We start from the raw sequence: 20,088 nt of genomic DNA on the forward strand, positions 1-20,088 counted from the left end.
TCTAGTGGCAGCTTCAGAAACCAAATTGTGAGGTTGTGTACGTACGTGTCGGCCTTTGATGTGTGATGAATCCTGAAAAGCAAGATATCACCAAGAAACCTGCCAATATCGGAAAACATATATCTTTATTTATAAATCACATAAGCATTGATGAAACAGAAAATTTAGAAAAAGCCTCAGCTTTGAACTTACTTTGATCACCACGTCAACGGCCGGCTGTAACAACAACTGCCGTGAGCTGTGCCTGTGGCCACCCATGCATGGGTAGTATACATCGTCGGATCTACACTGCCGTGCACGCCATATGACTGCGGGTCATACAGCGGTGTGGGTCTTGTGTGGATTTTCACTAAGGTGTAAGGGGGTGCGGGTCACATAATGGTGCGGGCTATAGTCCGAAAAATACGGTACATTGACGTTCCTCCCTAATCCCTCTATGCACTCATTTAAATCTATTCAAAAAGCCTCCCTTTCCTCTACACTCTTCTCACTACCAGGCCCATATGCACTTACAAAAACCCACTTCTCCTTTCCCAGTTTCACCTTCATCCACATTAACCTTGAACAAACCTCCTTCCACACCACTACACGTTTATCTATCTCTTCACTTACTAGTATAAGCCACCCCTTCTCTCCCTTGCCCTCTCTTCACTCCTGAGAACCTCCCAACTACACTCCCAAACTCACACTTGCCATTCCCTTTCAACTTAGTTTCATCCAAAGCCAACACATCCATCTTTCTTCACACAAACATACTATCTATCTCTTCCCTTTTACTCTCATCTGTACCACATCCACACACATTAAAAGACCCAAACCTTATTGTGCTGGTTGGAAAACTCCTAGACCCTCTTATGCCTTTACTTTTTTTAGGAATGTCCCCTGTGGGGCTACAGGGAGAAGGATGCCTGGTCCCAATCCCCGTCCCGTTTTTCTCGTCTCTTACAATCCAAGTGGGAATATTTGGTGGCAGCATTCTTTTCCCCCACCACAGGGTGAAATTCATAGAATATTACTGGAGTAGGATTTCAGATGGATGGAGCCAGTATATAGTTGTTCCCATTTGGCTCACAGTCAAGCTCCTCTCTAATTCAAATAATTTTTGATTGAAAAAATTCCATAAATTCTGATGTGAGGTGGTCATCAGAACATGAAGTTGGCATTGAGGCCGGCTCTGTACCTCTCCTCAAGATACAAACCAAAGAAGCTACCTTTCTTTGGTCTCCCCCACAGGAAGTCCATTTGTTTTGATAAAATACCACCATATATTCCTGAACATGATTCACAACTCCTGTAGGTGCAATCAAATTCAGACCTGCAAAAATCCATTCCAAGACGGTACCACTGTTGTTCTGGTCTTCTATGCTGCCTGTGGAGAGAGGCTATGGTATGATTGTACCAAGGAGACTGCCTTGACAAGAATCTGCTTTGTTATCAATGAGAATTGTTGCTCCTCTATTGCTTAGAGAGATCTATTATAATGCATGGTCAGACCTTCAACTGAAGGATCCAGGATCTTAGTCACATTCAAGCATGATTCAGTTTCACTTGAGATGTTATCTTGGTCAACATTTCTGTAATTACACAAAATAATGGGTTCCTTAACTGCTTTTGGTCTTGCCATGCTCAAGCCAAATGTAACCAAGGCATGATCAGATATAAGGCTATCAGTAGGCATAAGCTCCACATCAACCATGCAATCCACTTCAACTGGTGATAAACTAAATCTAGGGGATGGTCCAACATGTGCATAGGGATGGATACATAGTTGTGGAAATTGTTAATATCCAGTAACTCTTAAAATTCAGAAGAATATGGTTTGGATAATGGGTCACCCACCCAATAATTAAAATTCCCACAGATAACAGTTTTGCTACCAACACCCAGCAGGGTCTATAAAGGAACTAAATTCCTCTTAAAAAAAAGTATTATCAGTCCCTGGATGACCAGGACGGTAGACAATCAAATGTACTGTCTCACTGTGGGATGTAAATTTTGCTCACATGATCCCAAAGGTAAACTGCAGGGCTATCTCTTCCTGCCTCATAATGAGAGCAGTAGAGTGAATAATAGCTACACCACCCCCAGCTTCTGTGAATCTTGGAAGATGAAAAGCTGAATAGGGTCCCTGGAGGCAGCCTGCACAACCCCAAGATCAGTTGAAAGCAACCAGGTCTCTTGTTAAACATAGTATATCAAGATTTCATTAAGAGTTTCAACAACATATGTAACTTTGTTACGTACTGCTAAAATGTTCAGTAGAGCAACTTTAAAAAAGTTGGCCAAGACTGACATGTTTTTTGAACAAAGTTTTTATTTTTTATTATTTTCCTTTGATGAGAAATCATCAAAGGAAAGGAGAAGCTGGTAGCAAATTGATCTATGGGTGATGTTTGATTCTCCAGGCAAAAACAATTTGCACACTGAGGGGAGTTTTTCTATGAACATGATCTTGAATCATGATCTCCACCACATAAAGCACAGACTGGTCTGCTGTCTTTCTTAAGACAATCTGCTGACTTATGTCCGAAACCTCAACAATGACCATATATTGTAACCCAGAAGCAATCATAGGTTTTGAATCAGTTAAGACCCACATATATATATAGCATTCATTCTTAATTTCAGATCTTATTTCAGGGGCCATCTTTAGGACACCATTTTTTTTTTTTTTTATATATATATATATATATATGAAAGTAGCAGTTGCCGACAAGACTGACGAGTTAAACACCATATGAGGATGGAGCCTTTATTTGTACGACGTTTTGCTTATTACAGCGAAACATAATATAACATAATTCCCCTAATACCCATGGCCAGCAAAATTTTAAATATTTAAACCACCCTTTGTGAACATTTCGCCCACGGACGTTTGGGCCAGCATTCTCAACCTTTCCCAGTGTTCAATCCCCCCCCCTTCTCCTCCTCCTCTTCCTCCCCCCCCTTCTTCTTTTCTCTCCCCATTCCCTCCTTTCCCCTTATTTAATCTCAAGCATATGTATCTCAACTTGTACTTGAAAAAGCTATAATAAGCGAAACGTCGTACAAATAAAGGCTCCGTCCTCATAGGTGTTTAACACATCAGTTTTACTACTATCCCTTGATCTAGTAGAGCTGCTGAATGTTAGGATTTTTTCTTAGAATGCTTGGTATAATGTCATCATCTGGGATAGAGGAACTTGTGTCAGGGACAGTCATTTATGGAAGCATCTTTTTTTGGCTGTTATCTTCATAATATCGTCTGGGCCTGAATGGTCATCAAAAGAATGCGAGGCCGTATTCATCACTTCTTTACCGGGGAACTTCATAGCAATCCTCCTTGAATTTTTCCTGAGGCCTCCTCACTTTCACTGATGGAACTGGCAGCATTAGCATCAGCTGGTTCTGTGCCATCTTTAGGTTTAATGATTAGCAGATTTTGGTTTTCCAAAGTTTTTGTTTTGCCATGGCTCCCAACAGCAGCAGTAGACTCTTTATCCTCCTTAAGAGCTTTCTTAACAATTTCAGCAAATTTAACTGGTTGTATCACTGGCTGAAGTTCCACACTTCTCCTCTAAGTCGTCTAGGTCCTGTCCAAATATTTGCATAGACTTAGACACTAAGGATTCCATCTCATTAAACTTTTCCTTTAACTCATCAACAGACCTTCCTTTGCTATCCATGTCATCAGTATCTACCACACAGTTTGAACAGTACCATCTGAAGCCCAATTTCCCTCTATTGGTCATGAAAATCAAGTCTTCATCCTCTAACCCACCATATGATGTGGTTGAAGGGATATTTTATTCATCTTTGTCATATTTGTTCAGAGTTGATGGAGGGGGGGGTCACTGTATGGTAAAGCAATGGGTTAATCTATGGTGTGGGTCACCATGATTACACGTGTGGATAGAGTAAATAAAAGTCAAGGAAAAGTGGTATTCTGTATTATTATTAAGTTATAAGCAACCAATGCAAGCAGCTTACTCCTCATTGGCCCTAAGTCATAGGCCTGCAGCATCTCTGCCCAGACATGCAGAGTTGCCATGTCTAACCCATCTAACTTAAGGTACATAATACAGTCAAACCTCGAAAGCCAGGACTAATTGGGGGGAAGGGTGGTCCGGTCATGCCAAACGTCAGGTCATCGAAAATATCGCCCTAACACCCGTAGATTTTCATAGCAGTATACGTATAGGTAATGTATGATATGGCATAGGAATACATAAGAATAATACTCTAACACTGTAATAATAATGCTATAATACTAATAATTCTGTAATAACTGTAATACAGGCATGTAAATGTACTGTATATACAGTGTACTGTACTGTATTTTTTATTACGTACATTGTAAATATTGGAAGGTATGCATGCGGGACAGTGGTGGCGGCCAGGGTTGCCACGTTTTCTACATTGCCGTGTAGAATGGGAGTGTTGCCATACTGGGGCATACATTTTTCTCGGCCGTGTGCAGACTTTCATAGTAAGATATACTTGTCAAACTTTGACAAAAAGTTGGTTCTAGTTTTTTATTCTTGAATGTATATAAAGCCCCCATGCCCTAACATATTCAGTAAGATATAGAAATTATTATTATTATTATTATTTTTTTTTTTTTTTTTTTTTTTTTTTTTTTTTATCGCTAAAAGAAAGCTGAAACTTTAGCGTAGAAATTTTTCTACATGGTAAAAACGTATCTTTTGGGGTATAATATTTTATAAGTAACACAATTACTAATAAAAGTCATATTTTGATGTACCATTTATTATTTGATAACTAGTTCTATGATTTTTAAACAAAAGTTTGAGTTTTTGAACGTTTTTAACAGCCCGCTGATATGTAGAAAAAAATTTCCTCATGTCCTTGTGCAGTTGCCACATGCCGCTATTTTACTACGTTTCGGTACAAAATTCTACGAAACAGCACCTGGTGGCGGCTTGACTGGGCCGGGTTTGAGTACACTTGTACAGCCCTCACTGCCACCTACCGGACAAATAGGGAACTTTGCTTGAAAAGTCCGCCCTTTGTTCATTTCGACCGGTCATACGAGGGTCTGAGCATTCGGGGTCCGGGCTTTCGAGGTTCGACTGTATATACAGAATTACATTATGAACATGGATATATACACAACATCTACATACTAAGATGTTACAGGAAAAGGTAGGGCTGGATACAGATGGAATATATGGATAGGTATACATAGTTATATATATGATGTGGCATGACATTGATGTAATGTAGCTTGCTGCACATAGGGAAATACACATTTATAAATTATGCATTACATGGACTCAGAAATTTGCCTTACGAGGAGAGGCTTAGGCACCTTAACTTGCACTCTGTGGAAAGACACGGTGTGTGGGGTGATCTGTGGAAAGACGCAGAGTGTGGGGTGATCTAATAGAGGTGTTCAAGTGGATCAAAGGCTTTAACAAGGGTGATGCAAACAAGGTCATCATATTAAAACAACAGGGCAGGACTCACAGTAATGGGTTTAAACTAGACAAATTTAGATTAAGGAGGAAATAGGCAAGAATTGGTTTACTAATAGGGTGGTCAACGAATGGAATAGACTTAGTAACCATGTAGTGAGCACTGAAACTATCAGTTGTTTTAAGAAACAATTAGACAACTTTATGGATGGGATGACAGGTGGTGATGGATATGGAGCTGCCTTGTATAGGCCTTGTGGTCTCTTCCAGTCTCCTTCATTCTTATGTTCTTATGACAGATACAAATCCACCTCAGACTGTTGGGTCTTATGTGGAAAAATTGTGCATTGCATCAGATCCATCCAGTGTGGTTGGGGACAGGCCATTCTTTCACTCCCAAGATCAAAGGGGAAAAGGCCTCTTGTGAATGTGTATACAGTATGTACATACATACATATACCAAGGCATTTTCCCCCTTACAAAGGAGGTAGCCAAAAAGAAAAAGACATAAAAACCATTCCCACCCATTTCATCCCTAAATACACTCGACTCCACCCTTCACCCTCCCTCTTCTCTTGGCACCTCCTGGATGACGGGTCATCTCTGCACCTTGTCCACTGCCCTGGGTCAGAGGCAGTGTCGCAAGATACAGCACATCCACAGCAAGGCCGCTTCATTAAATTGGCAACCCCCTCCTATCCGTCCCCCCCCTGCAGAAAAGGAGAAGACGGGGAGAAATCCCTTCGGGCTGCGTCAAACTTTTCTCACACATACTACCTCACCCCCTATCCCCTCACCCCTTCTACCTCATACATCACATCATCCTTGTACAACCATTCTCCATTCACCCCTGTCTTCTGTCCTCTCCTGTCCTTCCTCAACAGACATTCCCCTCTTCCCCAAAGCCACCTTCACCCCATCCATCCATCTCATCCTAGGACACCCCCTCATGTTCACTCCCTCCACATCTGCCTTCCATACCTCTTTTACTAGTCTTTCTTCACTCATTCTTTCCATGTGTCCAAACCATTCTAATACTCTTTCATCAACCCTATCTCCCAACTCCCTTACCACCCCTGTTCTCCTCCTCACCTCATTTCTCACTCTATCCAGCCTGGTAACCTCCATCATACTTCTCAGACACCTCATCACAAACACATTCAAACTCCTTCTCTCTTCCTCTCTATGTTCCATATTGGCACAATCACTCCTTCATACAGTCTCCGCTTAGCCTCCATTCCCAAATATCTATTCCTCATTACACTTTTTAATCCATCAAGGCATTTACTTGCTTCTCTCAATCTACATTCTACCTCCACCTCCACTCCACCCTTTCCTGCCACATTAGCACCCAAGTATCTAAAACTATCCACTTCCTCCAGTCGGTCTCCCTTAATGCTCACTTCCAGTCTACTGCCACTTTCACCCCTTGTACATCTCATCACCTTACTTTTACCCACATTTATCTTCAACTTTCTTCTTTCACACACTCTCCCAAACTCTGTCATCAACTTCTTCAATCCCTCCTCTGATCCTGCTACAAGTGCAGTGTCATCCGCAAACAACAGCTGGCTCATCTCCCACTTTTCTCCATTTTCTTTAAACATCTCCAATCCCTGACCCACTACCCTTGCATTCACCTCTCACACCACCCCATCCATGTACAAGTTGAACAGCCAGGGCGACATAACACATCCCAGACGAAGTCCCTCCAAGAAGCTTTCCTCCTATCCCAAATATTTGCAAAACCTCCCACAGTGCCTTCCTGTCTACCCTGTCATAAGCCTTTTCCAGATCCATAAAAGCCCAAAAAACATCCTTACCCTTTCCTATAGCTTTCTCACATATGTCTTGCCACAAAAATCTGATCTACACAACCTCTACCCATCCTAAAACCACACTGTTCCTCACCAATTACTCCCTCTGTTCCTCTCCTAATCCTCTCAATCAAGATCCTCCCATAAGCCTTCCCAAGTACACTCAACAAGCTGATCCCTCTGAAACTACTATACTCACACTTGTCCCCTTTTCCCCTGTAAAGTGGAACTATACAGGCACTCCTCCAGTCCTCCAGCACTCTACCCTCTCTCCAACAAACATTAAATAACCTCGCCAGCCAGTCCACCATCACTGTACCTCCTTTTTTTTAGACATTCTGCATAGCATCCATCCAGACCAGGTGCCTTACCTGCTCTCATCATCTTAACAACTGCCTTCACTTCATCTTTCCTTATTTCTTCTCCATTTTTCTCACTCATCACGGTCATTTTCTTAGCATTTCCCACTGCAACTATCTTTCCCTCCCTATCCTCCTTCACATTTAGCAACTCCCTAAAATACTCTGCCCATCTTCCCCTCACTGCCTTTGCCTTCTCTTCCCTTATCATCTCTCCATCTGCACCTTTTACCTTTTCTTCTCTACTTGATTCGCCTCCTCTTCCTCTCTTAATTTCTTTCCAAAGCACTGCAACTATCTTTCCCTCCCAATCCTCCTTCACATTAAGCAACTCCCTAAAATATTCTTCCCATCTTCCCCTTACTGCCTTCTCTTCCATTATCATCTCTCCATATGCACCTTTTACCTTTTCTTCTCTACTTGATTCTCCTCCTCTTCCCCTCTTAATTTCTTTCCTAAACATCTTTTTATTACTTTCAAAATTGTCTGTCATACTCTTACCCCATTTCACATCTGCTCTCCTCTTTGCCTCCATTACCTTGTGCTGTACTTCTCTTTTCTTTTCTTTGTACCTCTCATATGACACCCTTGTCCTATTTTGTAACCACTCTGTGAAAGCTTGCTTCTTCTCTTCTACAACCTTCTTTGTTTCCTCATTCCACCATATGTGTATATGTAGGAAGGAGAAAAATTATGGTGAATCCCCAGCCCCTTCACTGCCCAAGTTTCTTGCCTTTTGTGACAAGCACCGGAATGTGAAAGTAACACTAATCTCCAACTGCACAAATATAAGAAAAGAGCAAAAATGAGGGATAGTAAGAATTAAAATGTTGCTCAATGTTGATTGATTAGAGATTCATCTCCATACATCATAGGTTACTTACATTATTCTGGTTTGTATAGGTATTACTAAAGTCACTACAAAATCACATGCAAATATTTTGAAAGGAAGATCATGTCCCCTGTCATTCAGGAAATATCAGCTTGAAAATTTGCATTCTTGTCATACAGCTTGTTTGATGAATTGTACATACATACATACATATACCAAGGCTTTTTCCCCCTTCCAAGGGAGGTAGCCAAAAAGGGAAAGGCATAAAAACACTCCCACCCATTTCATCCCTAAATACACTCCACACCCCTCCCACCCTTCCTATCATCTGAGCACCTCCTGGATGACGGGTCATCCCTGTACCCTGCCCACCGCCCTGGGTCAGAAGCAGTGTCGCAAGACACAGTACATCCACAGCAAGGCCGCTTCATTTAATCGGCGACCCCCCCTCTCCGTCCCCCTTTGCATATAAGGCGAGGACGGGGAGAAATCCCTTCGGGCTGCGTCAAAATTTACTCCCACCCCCCACCCCCCCGCCCATAGGTTTGGGTTTGCAAATATCCTCTGAAATCCTGTGCAGGGAAGTTGAAGAAGAAGAAATGTTCAGCTTTAACCACTTTGGTATGATGATACCTACATAGGTCATAAGGCGCGAGTGGGTACATGAGCATGCCGGTGTCAGCATCTCGATTATATATGTATGTATTTACCTAGTTGTATTATACAGGAAGGGAGCTATGCTTGTGGTGACCCATCTTTGTATCTCTCGGCATCAAGTTTTTTCTTAAAATCTTGAATAGTGTTTGCACACACTGTTTCTTTATCTAATTTGTTCCAAGTATATATCCCTCTGTATTGGAAGCTCTTTTTTTTTTTTTTTTTTTTCCTCCAGATCTCTTCTGTATTTATCTTTTTTTAGTTTCTTTTTGTGTCTTGTTTTTCAATTGTCCCATTTCAATAAATCATTCTTATCTAAGATTTCCATTCCCTTCATAATTCTATAGATAGTAGGTCTCCTCTTTCCCTTCTTTGTTCTAGAGTTGGTAATTCTAATTTGGATAGTCTTTGTACATATGTCATTTTAGAAAGAGTTGGTGCCAGTTTTGTTGTTGCTCTTTGTATTCTTTATAATTTTTTTATATTCTTTTTGGTACTGGGTGTCCATAGTGTTGCTTCGTACTTGAGTTTTGGTCTTATTAGTGTAGTTAATTTTTTTTATCTTTTCCTCGTCCAAATAGGCAAATGCCGCATTTATTGACCTCAATAAATTGTAGGTTTCTCTATTTTATTAATATGCTTATCTGGTGTCAATTCTTTGCTGATCACTCCAAGGTCTTTTTCCGAGTTTACTTTTTTTACCTCTTCTTCACCAATTTTTATAATCTCGCTATATTCTGTTTTTACTTTTTCCAAATCCTTTGCTTTTTAGGATATTGCCCCTTGGGGCTACAGGGAGAAGGATGCCTAGTCCCTCTCCCCGTCCCTTTCTTCTCGCCTCTTACGATCCAAGTGGGAAACTTGGTGGCAGTATTCTTTTCCCCCACCACAGGGACTTCCCCCAATCAGAAAGAGAATACTCAGAGAAATGGTACAGGACAGCAACAAGGGGTTGGGGGACAGCATAACGGAGGGACAGTCGTAGTATAAAAGTGTCATCATTTCTCTATGAACAGAATTTCTTCTATCATAGACAAAATGATGTGTGGCTCTGGTCCGTAGGGGCGCCCCATATAGACCCTAAAGTATCGACTGCATGAGAGTGATGAGTGAGGAGAATGGAGGAGAAATAAGGAAGGATGAGGTGAAGGCAGTTGTAAAGATGATGAAAGCAGGTAAGGCACCTGGTCTGGATGGATGTCATGCAGAATGTCTGAAAAAGGGAGGTTCAGTGATGGTGGACTGGTTGGTGAGGTTATTTAATGTTTGCTGGAGAGAGGGTAGAGTACCGGAGGACTGGAGTAGTGCCTGTATAGTTCCTCTTTACAAGGGAAAAGGGGACAAGTGTGAATGTAGTAATTTCAGAGGGATTAGCCTGTTGAGTGTAGTAGGGAAGGCGTATGGGAGGATCTTAATTGAGAGGATTAGGAGAGGAACAGAAGGAGTAATTGGTGAGGAACAGTGTGGTTTTAGGGTGGGTAGAGGTTGTGTAGATCAGATCTTTGTGGTAAGACAGATATGTGAGAAAGCTATAGGAAAGGGGAAGGATGTTTTTTGGGCTTTTATGGATCTGGAAAAGGCTTATGATATGGTAGACAGAAAGGCACTGTGGGAGGTTATGCAGATTTATGGGATAGGAGGAAAGCTTTTGGGAGCTGTCAAGAGTTTTTATGAGAGTAGTAGAGCATGTGTTAGGATTAGAAATGGAGAGAGTGAGTGGTTTGAAGTAAAGGTGGGACTTCGTCAAGGATGCGTTATGTCGCCCTGGCTTTTCAACTTATACATGGATGGGGTGGTGCGAGAGGTGAATGCTAGGGTAGTGAGTCAGGGATTGGAGATGGTTAAAGAAAATGGAGAAAAGTGGGAGGTGAGCCAGCTGTTGTTTGCGGACGACACTGCGCTTGTGGCAGGGTCAGAGGAGGGATTGAGGAAGCTGGTGGCAGAGTTTGGGAGAGTATGTGATAGAAGAAAGCTAAAGATAAATGTGGGTAAAAGTAAGGTGATGAGATGTACAAGGGGTGAAAGTGGCAGTAGACTGGAAGTGAACATTAAGGGAGAGCGACTGGAGGAAGTGGATAGTTTTAGATACTTGGGTGCAAGTGTAGCAGGAAAAGGTGGAGTGAAGGTGGAGGTAGAATGTAGATTGAGAGAAGCGAGTAAATGCCTTGGTGGTTTAAAGAGTGTAATGAGGAATAGACATTTGGGAATGGATGCGAAGAGGAGACTGTATGAAGGAGTGATTGTGCCAACAGCACTGTATGGGGCAGAAACGTGGAACATAAGAGAAGAAGAGAGAAGGAGTTTGAATGTGTTTGAGATGAGGTGTCTGAGAAGTATGGTGGGGGTTACTAGGCTAGATAGAGTGAGAAATGAGGAGGTGAGGAGGAGAACAGGGGTGACAAAGGATTTGGGAGATAGGGTTGATGAAAGAATATTAGGATGGTTTGGACACATGGAAAGAATGAGTGAAGAAAGACTAGTAAAAGAGGTATGGAAGGCAGATGTGGAGGAAGTGAACATGAGGGGACGTCCTAGGATGAGGTGGATGGATGGGGTGAAGGGGGCTTTGGGGAAGAGGGGAATGTCTGTTGAGGAAGGAAGGGAGGGGGCGGAAGACAGAGGTGAGTGGAGAATGGTTGTATATGGATGATGTTGTGACTGCATGAGGAGGAATGGGCGGGGGGATGGGGGGTGGGGTAGTATGTGTGAGTAAATTTTGACGCAGCCCGAAGGGATTTCTCCCCGTCCTTGCCTTATATGCAAAGGGGGACGGAGAGGGGGGGTCGCCGATTAAATGAAGCGGCCTTGCTGTGGATGTACTGTGTCTTGCGACACTGCTTCTGACCCAGGGCGGTGGGCAGGGTGCAGCGATGACCCGTCATCCAGGAGGTGCTCAGATGAGAGGAAGGGTGGGAGGGGTGTGGAGTGTATTTAGGGATGAAATGGGTGGGAGTGTTTTTGTGCCTTTCCCTTTTTGGCTACCTCCCTTGGAAGGGGGAAAAGGCCTTGGTATATGTATGTATGTATGTACTTTTTCCAAATTCCTTTATACTACATTTCTTGATACAGGGGGTCACCGCAATTCGACAGGGATGGGGCGGTCTGTCATCGGTCGAACCTGGGTTTTGTTGAATCATGATGCAGTTTTTCCCATAGGAATACATTGTAATTAGGGGGGATAGGGACCGACCTCCAGCCCAGACCCCCCAAAATATCACTATGACCTCTAAAAAACACTAACTTAGACTAAATCAGTAATATTAAAGGCTTCATCTATATCTAATTTTGTTTATTAAACACAAGCTGCTGTACAGTATATTTTTGGTGGTGGATGTTGTGGCCTGCAAGTCCTCCCACAGTGACAAGGCATGCTCCTGCATGAGCCCCATGCTGATAGGCATCTTGTGTTGTGTCCTGTCCTCTATCCACTTGATCAACATGTCCTCCATCGTGTCGAGACGGGAGTCCCTTGAGCCACGGAGAACAAGGGAAGCCGTGGAAGATGGTGATGCAGCAGCCTGGCTGTACTTGTCCCTGTTCTTCCAAATTGTTGATACTGTTGATATCGGGACACCCATTTCCGCTGCGATGGCAGAATGAGCCATACCTGCCTCACACTTTCTTATAAGCTCAAGCTTATCTTTGAAAGGCAGGAAAGTGTGCTTCTTAGGGGTGGGGCCAGAGGTGGATTTGCGCGGCATGGTGGAGATGGAACAGCGGAGCGTGGCTTGCCTCGACGATGGCTGGGGCGAGAGTGAGACAGTGTGGCGCATCGGGAGTGGCAGCAAATTTGACCGAGTGTGTAGCGCGTGAGATTTGAATGTCGAAATGTCGAGTCTGGCTGTCGAACCTTGAGGGTTGGGTATGAATTAGCTACTGTCGAATTTGTGATAATTCAAATTGCGAACGGTCGAATTGCGGTTACCCCCTGTATTGAATTTAACTTCCCACTTTTGAGTCCATTTCCAGATCTTGTCCAAGTCTTGTTGTAATGAGTTGTAATCCTCCTCAGTTTTTACTTTAGTATTTTTGCATCGTTTGCAAAAATATTCATATCACATTCTACTCCTTCATCCATGTCATTTATGTATATGGCAAACATGATTGTCCCTGCAGGACACCACTTTTTATTTCTTCTCAATTTGAAAATTTATCTGTAATTACTAACATTTTCCTCCCAGTCAGGAAGTCTTTCATCCATTCCAATAATTTTCCTCTGATGCCACCTATTGATTCTATCTTCCTTATTAGTTTATTGTGTGGTACCTTATCAAATGCCTTTTGTAGGTCCAGAAAAGCACAGTCTGCCCAACCATCTCTCTCTTGTATTATGTCTTAATCTTGAGTAGAAGCAGATCAAGTTTGTTGTACATGATCTTCCCTGTCTGAATCCAAATTGATTTTGATTCAGTATAGTTTTTTCTTCCAAATGTTTAACCCATCTATTTTTGACGACCTTTTCACAAATTTTTGCTACTGTGCTTGTCAGGGAGACCAGTCTGTTATTTGATGGGTCTTCCTTGTTTCCTCCCTTATAAATCAGTACAATGTTTGCATTTTTCCAGTCCTGTGGCACTTTTCCTTCTTTAAGTAAGAATTTAATTATATTATATATTTTATCTGTTAATTCTTCCATGCATTCTTTCAGTATCCAATTTGCAATTCTGTCTGGACCATGTGATTTTCTGACGTTATTGGAAAATGATCTGTTTTCCTTATCCAAACAAATAATTCTTACTTTAGTTAAACTAATTCAAAATGAGAAAGTTCAATCTTACCTTCTTGATTTTTAGATGTAATTTATTGAAAAGGCGGATTTTCGAGAGACCGGTTTTAACTCGGCCGAGTTATACTTACTCTCTGTCGCCTTACTGAGTTTATCCGTTATTTTCAATTGTGTAGTGATTCTTTGTTTTAAAGAGAGGTTTCTCTTTATAGTTGGGAGTAATTGTTCCTCCGAAATTGATTTACAGTAATTTTATATTATTTTAGTTGACACAAATTCTAAGCATCTTGATTTCACGGAAACAAGTATTTGAATGAAGCCGGCCACAGGCCATACGCAATATCTATAATTTTCTCGACCAATGTTTACTTTTCACCGACCAAAATTTTGGTATTTATTTCAAATGTTTAAAATTTTCAATAGACTACAAATTATCAGTAGCAATTGATTATTAAAATTATTAATTATTCAGATTTTATGCAATAATTTAAATATACATTTTATTACTTTAATGAAATTAAACTTTAGAGTTCAATAAATGAGTTCAATATGATGTCACCTTTTACGTAATTTCTAATAACGTCGCTGATTTCCTTCTGTGTTACAATTATTTCATTGAGGGGGATATCTCTCTATTTCCTCACAGTTAGGTGAGTTTTCTATTGTGAATACTGATTTGAAGTGGTTCATAATTTCAGCCATTTCCAGTTCTTCTGTATATTCATATTTATCTTGGCGCAGCTTTTCTATTTCTTTTTTGTTCTTCAGTTTGCCATTTACATACCTGTAAAATAGTTTGGGTTCTTCCATGCATTTTTCTATTATTATTATTATTTATTATTATTATTATTTTTTTTTTTCAGTTTCTCTTTTCATCTCTGCTTATTTTTACATAATCATTTCTTAGTTTGATGTACATTAGCTTTTTGCTTGTTTTCTTGACTCTTTTGTGTGTATTTACCTAGTTGTATTTCCCTAGTTGTTAATTACGGGAAGGGAGCTATGTTCATGGTGACCCGTCTTTGTATCTTTCAGCATCAAGTTTATTCTTAAAATCGTGAATAGTATTTGCACACACTGTTTTTTTTTTCATCTAAGTTATTCCATATATCCAGTATTCTGTGTGGAAAGCTATTCTTTTTCCTATCTCTTCTATAGTTGTCTTTTTTTAGTTTCTTTTCATGACCTCTCTTTTTCCATTGTCATTTTTTAGTAAATCTTTTCTGTCAAGGATTTCCATTCCTTTCATGATTCTATATATATTCAGTAGATCACCTCATTCTCTTCTTTGCTCTAGTGTTGGTAGTTCTAGCTTCGATAATCTTTGTATGTTAATTTGGAAAGAGCTGGTGCCAACTTTGTTGTTGCTCTCTGTATTCTTTCTAGTTTCCTTATATCCTTTTTAGTACTGGGTGTCCATAGTGTCACTGCATATTCCAGTTTTGGTCTAATCAATGTGACTAATATATATATATATTTTTTTATCATTTCTTCATCCAAGTATTCAAATGCCACTTTCATTGACCTTAGTAGGTTGTATGTTTCACCTACTATTTTGTTTATATGTCTGGTGTCATGTCATTGCTGATTATCACTCCAAGGTCCTTTTGCGAGTGCACTTTTTTTTTTTTTCACCAATTTTTTTAATTTTTTTAAATTCTGTTTTTGCTTTTACCAAACTCCATTATGCTACACTTCTTGATATTAAAGTTCACCTCCCACTTTTGAGTCCATTTCCAGATTGTGTCCAGGTCTGATTGTAATGAGTCACAGTCCTCATTTGTTGATACTTTCTTTAATATTTTTGTATCATCTGCGAACAAATTCATATAACATTCAACTCCTTCGTCCATGTCATTTACATATATGGCAAACATGATTGGAGCCAGCACTGACCCTTGTAGAACACCACTTATCATTTCTTCCCATTTCAAGTATTTGGCTCTAATTACAACCCTCATTTTTCTCCCAGTCAGGAAGTCTTCCATCCATTTTAATAAATTACCTGCAATGCCACCTATTGATTTTAATTTTCCTATTAATTTTTTGTGTGGTACTTTGTCAAATGCCTTTTGTAGATCTAGATAGGCACAGTCTGCCCATCCATCTCTCTCATCTATTATATCTATTATTCTCAAATAGAAACAGATAAGATTTGTTGTAAATGATCTTCCTTGTCTAAATCCAAATTGGCTTGAGTTTAGTATTGATTTTTCTTCCAAATGTTTAACCCATCTACTTTTAATCAATTTTTCACATATTTTAGCTACTGTGCTTGTTAGGGAGACCGGTCTGTAGTAAGTTGGATCTTCCTTATTTCCTCCTTTATATATTGGTACAATGTTTGCATTTTTCCAGTCTTGTGGTACTTTTCCTTCTTTGAGTATTTTATTATAGTGTGAATTTTATCTGTTAGTTCCATGTATTTACCTAGTTGTATTTTGCAGGAAGGGGAGCTATGCTCGTGATGTCCCGCCTTTGTATCTTGCAGTGTCTAGTTTGTTTTTAAACTCATGAATGGTTTTTGCGCATACTATTTCATTGTCCAGTTTGTTCCAAGTGTCCAAAACTCTATGAGGAAAACTGTTTTTCTTCAGTTCTCTTCTATATGTGTGTGTGTGTGTGTGTACATATATTATTATTATTTTTTTTTTTTTCTCGAGGTACCCCCAGATTCTGTGAACTGATTTGATCACATTTTTTGTGTGTATTATTATTCAGAGTAAATGAGAACAAGTAATACAGCAGTGACTATTTTATAACGAGAGTAGTATGATGAATCATACATATGGCATCTGATGCTGCACGCGAGAATTTGACTCGTACTGAAATGGTTAATGGTATTTTAAAATGCAGGAACCAACATAGGGTACATACTCATGGTGGTTCTAGGAGATGGGTGCCAAGCAGAGTCATCTGCCTGCTTCCAGTTTTGAAAAATCCTTGACTTTAGGCCCAGGATCTTTTTCATGAACTTAACACACCCACCCCTCTCTCTCTCTCTCTCTCATTCCCTTTCCTCTCTCTCTCTCATTCCCTTTCCTCTCTCTCTCATTCCCTTTCCCCTCTCTCTCATTCCCTTTCCTCTCTCTCTCATTCCCTCCTCTCTCTCTCATTCCCTCCTCTCTCTCTCCTTCCCTCCTCTCTCTCTCATTCCCTCCCATCTCTTTCTCCTGCCCTCCTATCTCTTTCTCCTGCCCTCATCTCTCTCTCCTCTCCCATATGTATTCCCTCCTTCCCTTCTCTTTCTCTCCCCTCCCTCTTCCCTCTCTCTCTCTCTCTCTCTCTCTCTCTCATCTCTCCCATTTGTCTTCCTCTGTCTCTTCTCTCCTTTTCCCAATTGTCTTACCCATCCCTCTCTCCCTTTCCCTCTCTCCTCCTCCTCTCTCAAAGATTTGACAAGATTGACTATTAACGTTCTTCAGCTTGAACGTGAATGCCACTTGCAATTGTGTGGAAACTCAATCCCCCATTAGTCTTGTGATAAGGTAGGTGACTTTTTTACATACATATATATACCAAGGCTTTTTCCCCCTTACAAGGGAGGTAGCCAAAAAGTGAAAGGCATAAAATAATTTCCACCCATTCCATCCCTGAATACACTCCACACCCCTCCACCCTCCCTCTTATCTGAGCACCTCCTGGATGACGGGTCATCCCTGCACCTTGTCCACTGCCCTGGGTCAGAAGCAGTGTCACAAGACACAGCACATCCACAGCAAGGCCGCTTCATTAAATCGGCGACCCCCCCCCCTCCGTCCCCCCATTGCATAAAAGGAGAGGTCGGGGAGAAATCCCTTCTGGCTGCGTCAAAATTTGCTCACACATACTACCTCACCCCCACCCCCCCACCCATTCCACCTCATGCAATCACAACATCATCCATATACAACCATTCTCCATTCACCCCTGTCTTCTGTCCTCTCCCGTCCTTCCTCAACAGACATTCCCCTCTTCCCCAAAGCCCCCTTCACCCCATCCATCCACCTCATCCTAGGACGTCCCCTCATGTTCACTCCCTAAAATATTCTGCCCATCTTCCCCTTAATGCCTTCTCTTCCATTATCATCTCTCCATCTGCACCTTTTACCTTTTCTTCTCTACTTGATTGGCCTCCTCTTCCTCTCTTAATTTCTTTCCAAAACATCTTTTTATTACTTTCAAAATTTTCTGTCATACTCTTACCCCATTTCACATCTGCTCTCCTCTTTGCAACCTTTACCTTTTGCTTTACTTCTCCTTTCTTTTCTTTGTACCTCTCATATGACTCCCTCATCCTATTTTGTAACCAATCTGTGAAAGCTTGCTTCTTCTCTTCTACAACCTTCTTTGTTCCCTCATCCCACCATTCACTACCCTTTCTTCTATTTCCCCCTGTCCTTCTAGTGTGCAAGGATGGTGTGTGGAACACACACCATCCTTGCCCACTATATGACTCCCTCCTTGAACCATCCCCATTCCTCCTCCACACCTAGCTCTACTCTATCCTTTACTCCCTCCCACTCCTCCTTCAGCTTCTTTCCATACTCCTCCTCCTTTTCCTTTTCATTCAAAGAGTTCACTCTAAGAACCTCCCTACCTTTTGCCCCATCCCTCCTCCTCCTTCTATCCTCCACTCTCAACTTACCTTCCACCAAAAAATGATCTGATATTCCCCCACCCTCTCCCCTTAGCACATGTACATCCTTAACTATTCCTATCATAATCCTATTTACCACTACATAATCCATTAGTGCTCTATCTACCACCCTTCCCTCCACCACCCTCTCCCATGTGTACTTATGCTTGACTTTCTTCCGAAACACTGTATTTGCTATCATCAACTCTCTTTCTAGACACATTTCCACCATCAACTCTCCACTACAATTCTTTCCTGGAACTCCACATTTCCCAACCACTCCATCGATTGGACCATTTCCTACCCTAGCATTAAGGTCTCCCAGTACTATTACATTGACATTTCTCCCTAAATCCTCTATGCACTCATTTAAATCTATCCAAAAGGCCTCCCTTTCTACACTCTTCTCACTGCCAGGCCCATATGCACTTACAAAGACCCACATCTCCTTCCCCAGTTTCACCTTCATCCACATTATCCTTGAGGAAACCTCCTTCCACTCCACTACCCGTTTACCTATCTCTTCACTTACTAGAATAGCCACCCCTTCCCTCCCCTGCCCTCTCTTCACTCCTGATAACCTCCCACTTACACTCCCAAACTTACACTCAGCCTTCCCTTTTAACTTAGTTTCACTCAAAGCCAACACATCCATCTTTCTTCTCACAAACATACTACCTATCTCTTCCCTTTTACTCTCATCTGTACCACATCCACGCACATTAAAAGACCCAAACCTTAGGGTGCTGGTCCAAGAACTTCCAGACCCTCTTATGCCTTCTCTTTTTTGTTTAGGAATGTCCCCTGTGGGGCTACAAGGAGAAGGATGCCTAGTCCCAATCCCCGTCCCTTTCTTCTCGCCTCTTACGATCCAAGTGGAAATACTTGGTGGCAGTATTCTTTTCCCCCACCACAGGGAATTCCCCCATTACAGAAAAAGAATACTCAGAGAAATGGTACAGGACAGCAACAAGGGGTTGAGGGACAGCATAATGGAGGGACAGTCGTAGTATAAAAGTATCATCATTTCTCTATGAACAGAGTTTTCCTCTATCATAGACAAAATGATGTGTGGCTCTGGTCCGTAGGGACGCCCCATATAGACCCTAAAGTATCAACTGCATGCTACTTTGCCACAAAACTTTTTTACCTATAAAATATGCACACTTGGAACAGACTACCAAAGGACACAGTAACCAGTTCCTCTGTTGAGCCATTCAAAAGTTGATTAGACAAGGTGCTACAAACATTAGTACAAATACTAATGTGAATTTCCGCTAACCTTTGAATGGTACCTCCTCAATATGGGTTAAAACCTTTTGAGGATTTGAGATTCCTTGTAACTCTCCCTCTCTATTTCTCTCCCTCTCTTCTCTCACCCTCTCTCTCTCACTCTCTCTCACTCCCCCGTTGTTTCTCTCCCTCCCTCCTTCTCTTTCCCTCTCTCTCACTCACCTGTTGTTTCTCTCCCTCCCTCACCTGTTGTTTCTCTCCCTCCTTCTCTTTCTCTCATTCCCTCTCTCCCTCTCTCTTCTTTCCTTCTCTCCTTCTCTATCTTTCTTCCCCCTTACTCTCTCACTCTTTCACACTGCTTCCCTCCCTTTCCTTCTCTCTATCTCTCTTCTCCTTTCCCATTTGTCTTCTCTCCCTCCCTCTCTTCTT

General features: G+C 41.4%; 1 protein-coding gene across 1 annotated transcript in view; it reads left to right on the forward strand.

Annotated features, from left to right (window-relative positions):
• Positions 1-20,088, forward strand: part of ALiX (programmed cell death 6-interacting protein-like protein AliX) — a 253,882-nt gene that overhangs the window by 136,724 nt on the left and 97,070 nt on the right. The window lies entirely within an intron of this gene.

This window comes from Oratosquilla oratoria, chromosome 24, assembly GCF_046742065.1.
Source record: "Oratosquilla oratoria isolate Oo_2021 chromosome 24, ASM4674206v1, whole genome shotgun sequence".
NCBI classification, from domain to species: Eukaryota; Metazoa; Arthropoda; class Malacostraca; order Stomatopoda; family Squillidae; genus Oratosquilla; species Oratosquilla oratoria.